This window comes from Coenobita brevimanus, chromosome 52 (assembly GCF_032717465.1).
Source record: "Coenobita brevimanus isolate Jiangsu-jjx chromosome 52, ASM3271746v2, whole genome shotgun sequence".
NCBI classification, from domain to species: Eukaryota; Metazoa; Arthropoda; class Malacostraca; order Decapoda; family Coenobitidae; genus Coenobita; species Coenobita brevimanus.
The window spans coordinates 27,366,000-27,373,845 of NC_137005.1; the positions used below are offsets into that span (position 1 = coordinate 27,366,000).

Here is a 7,846-nt window from a genome sequence, read left to right on the forward strand (position 1 = left end):
TTTAGCTGAGCCTGAGTAAAAAGAGCCAGAGAGTGTTCATGTTTACAGCGAAAGTTTACCTGTTAACTAACCCACTCGGGTATTATTACGTGATATATTTTTTTTATCCAAGGAAGAAGGAACCAAAGGCCAGGAGCCCACAAACGGGTTCCTTCCAAAAAAAAAAAAAAGAAAGAGCCAAATTCAAGATCCGTTCATTTCGAGATGCCTGGACACACTGCGTTTGAAAGACTGGAGATCATAGGAAGTAGGAAATACAGAAAGAGGATGACAGTTCCAGAGTTGACCTGTTGCATAAATGAATGACTGGGGGTAATGGTTAACTCTTGCATTAGAGAGTTGGACAGAAATATGATGAAAGTTTGTTGCTAGACAGGTACTATGCGCCAGTCATAAAGGTGAAGGGATGCAAGCAGACATATCAGAGAAGCAGTGACCATTGAAATGGCGATACAAAAGAAATAAAGATGCAACAGCGCGGCAAAGAGACAGAGGTTGATGGGAGCCAGTAAGAGTAGGAGAGTTAATTAGACGAAAAGCCTTTGACTCCACCCTACTGAGAAGAGCTGTATGTGGGGAGCCTTCTCACACATGAGAGTTGTACTCTACACAGGGGCGAATAAAACCTGTGTATAAAATCAACAACTGTGCAGGGGTAAAGAAGGTATGGAGTCAGCTTAGCACACCTAATCTCTAGGAAGCAGATTTTACAAGAGATGTAATATGATCTTTCCAAACTAAGTCCCAAAAGAATGTTTAAGGATGTTGCAGGATTGTGCTGGATATTATTAAACATTAGTGGGTACTCATGTTGAATACTCTGTTGGGGTGATAAGTGTAAGAACTGAATCTTTGATGCACTGAAAACAACAAGATTTTTTTTAACGCTGTCAAAGATACGAGCTAAGTCAGACATTACGTGTGCCATAGCCTCATTCCTTGTTTATTGAAGCAACTGCTGAGATGGACGTTGAGCGAACCGAAGGGAGAGGTGAAGGGTGGAATCATCAGTGTATGAGTGGATAGGATTAGATGTACAGCTTAGAAGGTCATTGATGAATAAAAGGAAGAGTTGATGATAGGACAGAGCCCTGAGGAACACCACTGTTGATAGATCTTGGAGATGAACAGTGGCTGTCTGCAACAGCAGCTATAAAATGACCAGACAGGAAGCTATAGATGAAGGCACAGATAGAAGGATAGGAACCGTAGAAGGTCAGTTTGGAAATTAGAGATTTATGCCAGATTCGATCAAAAGCCTTTGAGACGTCAAGTGCTATCGCAAAGCATTCGGCAAACTCCCGAAAGGAGTCTGAAAGGTAGGTGCGATGATCACCAGTGGTGCGTCCCTGGCGGAACTCATACTAACGGTCAGAAAGAAGGTTCTGATAGGAAAGATGCTTTAATTTTTTTCTGTTAAGATTAGACTATAAAGCTTTTGAGACACATGATGTTAAAGCAACTGGACGATAGTTTGAGGGTTGGGAATGGTCACCCTTCTTTGGGACTCACTAATAAGAGCAAACTTCCAGCAAAAAAGATGGGTACAAGTTGATAGACAAAAGCGAAAGAGTTAAGCTAGGCAAAGTGTAAGCACAGAAGCACAGTTCTTGGGCACAACAGGAGGGACCCCATCAGGCCCATATGCATTGTTAGTATTGAAGCTAGTGATGGCAGAAAATACATCAGCTGAAAAATTTTAATGTCAGCCATGAGGAAGTCAGAGGGTGGAAGTGATGGAGGAACAGCACTGGAATTGTCTAAGATGGAATTGGAGGAGAAAGTCTGAGTGCAGAGATCTGCTTTATCAGTAGCAGAAATAGCTACAGAGCCATCAGAGTAGAAGAGAGGACAGAAGGATGATAAGGTAAAGTACGGATGAAGCTATTTTTAGTACAGCGAAGAACAGACTTAGCACGATTCTGAGCAGAAACAGAAAAAAAAAAAAAAAGGTGTTTCAGGGGTGGGTTGGCTCCAGTACCGTTTATAGGCCCTCTCCTTGCTGTGGACAGGATTAGAAAAAGCATGATTAAACCAGGTCTTTTTTGAATTAGTCAAAGGATATGAGAATGGAATGTATGCTTCCATACCCGAAAGAATAACCTCCGTAATGCGCATGGCACACCCAGATAGCTTCCGGCCATGGAAACAATAATCATTCCAGGGAAAATCAAAGAAGTAATGCCTGAGGGCCTCCCAGTCAACAGCCTATTCTCAGCAGTCCAATCCTCCACCGATTTTTTTTTTTTTTTTTTTTTTTTTTTTTTTTTTTTTTTGTCGACAAAGTTATATGTGTGACCTAGAGACAGGGTAGTCTGATAACAGAGGAAAGAATGACATTGAAGCGATGCGTTTGCTACCACCCGTCCCGAGATTAAGGCAAGATAGATATTATATCTGACTGATAAATTTGGTTCAAGAACGCCAGATGAACAGAAAGAAAAAATCGTCCCAAATCGGAATAATAATAATAATAATAATAATAATAATAATTATAATAATAATTAAACTAGTAATAATAGTAGTAACAGTAAGAATAATGAAAATAATAATATTAATGAATAATAACTATATTAATAATGATGATGATGATAATAATAATAATAACAATAATATTAATAATAATAATAATAATAATAATAATAATAGTAGTAGTAGTAATAATAATAATAATAACAATAGTAATAATAATAATAATAATAATAATAATACTAATAATAACAATAATAATAAATGGAAAGGTGAAAGTGTGAGAGAATGGGAGTATGGATGGGGTATATGTGAAGGAGTAAGTGAGAATGTGAGGGCAAAAGAAGGAGTGTGTATAGTTGTGAGTAAAAGATGGAAAAAGAACATAAGAGAGTAAGGATCAGTTGGGTCAAGGATTGTGTGGGTAAGATTGAAAGTTGGAATACAAATGTGGGCGATTGTGTGCGTGTATGCACCAACGCAAGATCGTGCAAGCAGAGTGAGAGAAGAGTTCTGGACAAATGTGGAAGTGTGCATGGAAAAGTTTAGAAGGAATGAGAGTGTTTTTGATCAGTGATATGAATGGTAAAGTAGGGAATGTGAAGGTAGATGGAATAGTTGGTGAGTGGGGTGTGCCTGCTGAGATAGATGAGAATGGGAGTGCGTTTGTGGACATTTGTGCTGGGAGGGGGTTGGTGATAGCCAATACCCTCTTCAGGCATAAAATGATCCACAGGTATACATGGTGACTGATGAGAAGGGTGGGTGGTGAACTGAATGAAAGGAAGGCAATGATTGATTATGTGTGTGTGGATGAAAGGATACGAAGATGTGTAATGGATGCAAGAGCTTATAGAGGTTGGGGGAATGGACTTTCTGACCACTACTTGGTGGTGGCCAGAATCAAGATCCAAATAAGATGGAGAAATAGACTAGGGGAAGGACGGGAAGAAGGAGTAGTTGCAAGGAGAGTGGAAAGGTTACAAGAGGATGAGAAAAAGGCAGAATTTAAGAGATAAGTGGAGGAATGATTGGGCATATATGAATTGGGGCAGATGGGGGACGTGGAAGGTGTGTGCAGGATATTCACAGAAGAAATATGTGCAGCATGTGATATGGTGTGTGTGATGAAGAGAAGAAGGGGGGGGTGCAAGGAAGAGCGTGGTGGAATGAAGAGGTGAGACAGGCTGTGGCACAAAAGAAGAAAGCATACAATGAATGGATGAGAAATAGGGGCGTGGAAGAAGTTGAGAGGCTGAAGAGAGAGTTATATGTAGAGAGAAAGAGAGAGGTGAAAAGATTAGTAAAAGAGAGTAAGAAGAGAGTGGATGAGGAATTTGGAAGGAATTTGAGTGTAAAGTGGAGGGACTGTAAGAAAATGTTCTGGAAAGAGGTGAAGAGAGTAAGACAGGGCGGAAGTGAAGTTAGCAGGGAAGTGAAAGATAAAAATGGTAGATTACTAGTGGAGAAGGGAGAAAAAGTGAGCAGATGGAGAGAACACTCTAAGGAATTGTTGAACATAGAGGATGGAAGTAATGCGAGCATTAGTGGCTGGGGAATGGCTGGGAAAAGGAGGAAGGGAGGTGAGAAGACCGGAAGAAATAAGTAGGATAGAAGTTCTGGAAGCAATGAAGAAAGTTCAACTGGGGAAAGCCCCAGGAATTGATGGAGTGTGTGGTGAAATGCTGAAGCATGGGGGAGAGATAGTAGTAGAATGGATGTGGAAGATGGGCAGATTGGCCTGGGAGGAAGGTAGAGTCCCGGAGGATTGGAAGTCAGGTATAATTATTCCCTTGTACAAAGGAAAAGGGGAAAAAGAAGTGTGTGGTAATCATAGGGGCATTTGTCTTCTTAGTATAATAGGACAAGTGTATAGTAGGATACTTATTGAAGAGCTAGAGAAAGAACAGAGGAATTAGTTGGAGAAGAACAGGGAGGCTTTAGGAAGGGAAGAGGTTGTGTAGATCAGATATCCATTCTTAGATCTGTAGTGGAAAAGTTTCTAGAGAAGGGAAAGAAGTTGTATGTGGCGTTCTTGGATTTGGAGAAAGCATATGACAGGGTGGATAGAAAAGGATTGTGGAAAGTATTAAGAATATATGGGGTAGATGGGAAGTTGTCGAATGCTGTGAAGAGTATGTATGATGATGCTAAGGCTGCAGTTCGTGTGGATGGTGAACTGAGTGAATTTTTCTCTTTGAAGGTTGGGTTGAAACAGGGATGTGTCATGTCTCCATGGTTGTTCAATCTGTACATGGATGGGGTAATAAAAGAGGTACAAGGTAGGGTATTGGATGGTGGAGTGGCCCTGGTGAGAGAGGGTAGTGTTTGGGAACTCCCTGTTATGTTGTTTGCAGATGATACTGTGTTGTTGAATGAAGACGAAGGTGAGCTGCAGGGCTTGATGGATGAGTTTGGGATAGTGTGTAAGAAACGGAATCTAAAGCTGAATGTAGGGAAGAGTAAAGTGATGGTCTTTAAGAGAGGTGAAGTCAGTGAATGTACAGCAAGGCTGGATGATGAGGAATTCGAAAATGTGGGTGCTTTTAAGTACTTGGGTAGTGTGATGAGTAAGGATGGAGGTTTGGAGGGTGAAGTGCTTGAAAGGGTACAGCAGGGGATAAAGGTTGCTGGTCCTTGGAAGCAGTGACTAGAAACAGGGAAGTGAGCATGGAAGTGAAAAAGTTACTACATGGCAGTATTGTGATACCAGCTCTAACGTATGGAAGTGAAGCTTGGACGTTGTTGGAAGGACACAAGTCAAGAGGGAGAGCAGTGGAAATGAGTTATTTAAGAGGAGCCTGTGGAGTCACATGGAGAGACAGGCTGACAAATGAGGATATAAGGGAGCGTTGAGGTGAGGATGTGGATGTGATAGGAAGCGTTAGGAGGAATACACTGAGGTGGTTTGGCCATGTGAAGAGGATGGAGTGTGAAAGACTGACGAAGAGAGTGTGAGTGAGGTGGAGGGGGGGAGAGGGAGGGGGAGGCCAAGGATGAGATGGAGGGATCGGGTGGAGAGGTATATGAGAGAGAGGGGTGTGAGTTGGGAGCGGGGCAGTGAAATGGCGGGGGACAGGGCGACGTGGAGGCGATTTGTTTGTGGCCACCCCGGAAGGGATTGAGGCGTCTGGCAATAGATAGACAGATAATAATAATAATAATAATAATAATAATAATAATAATAAAAATAATAACAACAACAACAACAACAACAACAACAACAACAATAATAATAATAATAATAATAATAATAATAATAATAATAACTGAGAAATGGAAGAACTCCTCATCGTCGTGAAGGGATTACCAGAATTAGGAGAGTGTTTATAAAATCTGGACAGCCTGTTTATAAGTTTATATTGAGAAAATTTTTTGTGTAATTACATTGTCAAATGGAGTTGACCTGCAAGTACAATTTTGGTTTGTCCCTTGTCCCACACACACACACACACACACACACACACACACACACACACAAAGCGTTCCAGTTTCCGTTAATGGGTATTAACCAATTCCACCAAACTAAACCCATTTTCTTTTACGGTCACCCATTTTCACGTTCAGGCTTGCTATTTCTCCTCACAACCCCAGCACATTCCCTCTTCCCCCACACTCTCCGTACCCCCCATTCCAAACCCTTCCCACCAACAACCCTCTTACCTCTCCAAACCCTTCTCTCTCCATTCACAACCCTTCCCTCCTGAACCTCGTATTCCCCATCCTTAGCCTTTCCCCATCTCCTTCCGTTTCACCTTCCCATCGACTCCTTCCACTTCCCCAACCCATTGTTTCCACGTCTTTCTCATCCCCTTACCTTTCTTTCTCTCAATTGTCTACTCTACCCTAGCTTCTTCCCCTCCTCCACCTTAAACCATCACAGTGAGGCATCTCTTCAAACCTGAATAAAGTTACCGCAATAGCAAAAATATAATATACTGTATGATATATCATTCATTTCATTCATTCATTCATTGCCAGACGCCATGTACCCCAAACAGGGTGGCCAAGGGCTTAGAGTTAATTGTTTTACAGGGAGGGGTACTAATCCTCCACCAACCCCACTTGACACGTAGGGAGAACGTTATGCCAACAGCATCTGGTGTTCCCAGGCGGTCACCCATCCAAGTACTAACCAGACCCAACGTTACTTAACTTCGCTGATCGGACGGGAAGCGGTGTACAAGAGATCTGCCCTAAGCTGAATATAATCAAACGGCCGTAGCAAGAATACAATGCAACATGCGTTATTACGAACGAACAAACACAACCAGGCAAGCGATGTTTATTCTGCGCTCAGTTGCGAAATGAGCGTCCCGATACGACCGGGCCCGGCCCGACACGAGACGGGCGATGGTTTTCAGAGGCTAATGCCTTTCCAGCTATGTGAGATAGAGAAGAGATTCTTTAAGCACGTAGTATGTACACTCAATAAATTTTATCTAATATACTATGGCAGTAGCCGTGTGTGTGTGTGTGTGTGTGTGTGTGTGTGTGTGTGTGTGTGTGTGTGTGTATTTTGGGCAGCCGAAACTACACATTCAAATCGCACCAAAATTGGCACAAAAATCTCGAAAAAATCGCTGATGTTAAAAAAAATTGGTCCCATCACGATTGAAAATTTTTTACGATATTTAACAAGCGATCACAGTTTGACTAAAAAATGCTGCTCCCGGAGCCCGGCATAGGATCTCCATAAAATTTTTTGCCCAGAGGCAGAACTTACATAAACTGTAGCAGTAGCCGTGTGTCTGTGTGTGTACTTCGGACTTGCGTTCGGACAACTTGGGTTCCATTCCTGAAGCTGCAAATAACACGATCAATTGGTTAGCTGCAAAAAATCCAAGTGACATCATTACACTAGAACAGCACATTAACGCGAGAGCCCTCCGCAGGAGCAAGTGCGAGGGGCCCGAAGGGCCCACGAGCACTTGTTATTATACTATAGCACTAGCCGCGTGTGTGTGTGTGTGTGTGTGTGTGTGTGTGTGTGTGTGTGTGTGTGTGTGTGTGTTTTGGGCAGCCGAAACTACACATTCAAATTGCACCAAAATTGGCACAAAAATCGCAAAAAATTTGCTAATGTGAAAAAACTTGGTCCAGTCATGATTGAAAAACTTTTACTATATTTAATGAGAAATCACATCTTGACCAAAAAACGCCTCTCCCGGCGCCAGGCATAGGATCTCCGTAGAATTTTTAGCCATAGCTACAACTAAAATATACTATAGCAGTAGCCATGGGTCTGTGTGTGTATTTCGGACTTGCGTTTCAACAACTTGGGTTCCACTCCCAAAGGTGCAAATAACACGATCAATTGGTTAGCTGCAAAAAATCAAAGTGACAGCGTTAAACTAGAACAGCACATAAACGTGAC

General features: G+C 42.0%; 2 pseudogenes; both read right to left on the bottom strand.

Moving 5' to 3' along the window:
* Nucleotides 1-7,846, bottom strand: part of LOC145400516 (uncharacterized) — a 32,528-nt pseudogene that overhangs the window by 13,624 nt on the left and 11,058 nt on the right.
* On the bottom strand, nucleotides 6,557-6,671 carry LOC145400558 (5S ribosomal RNA; annotated as a pseudogene).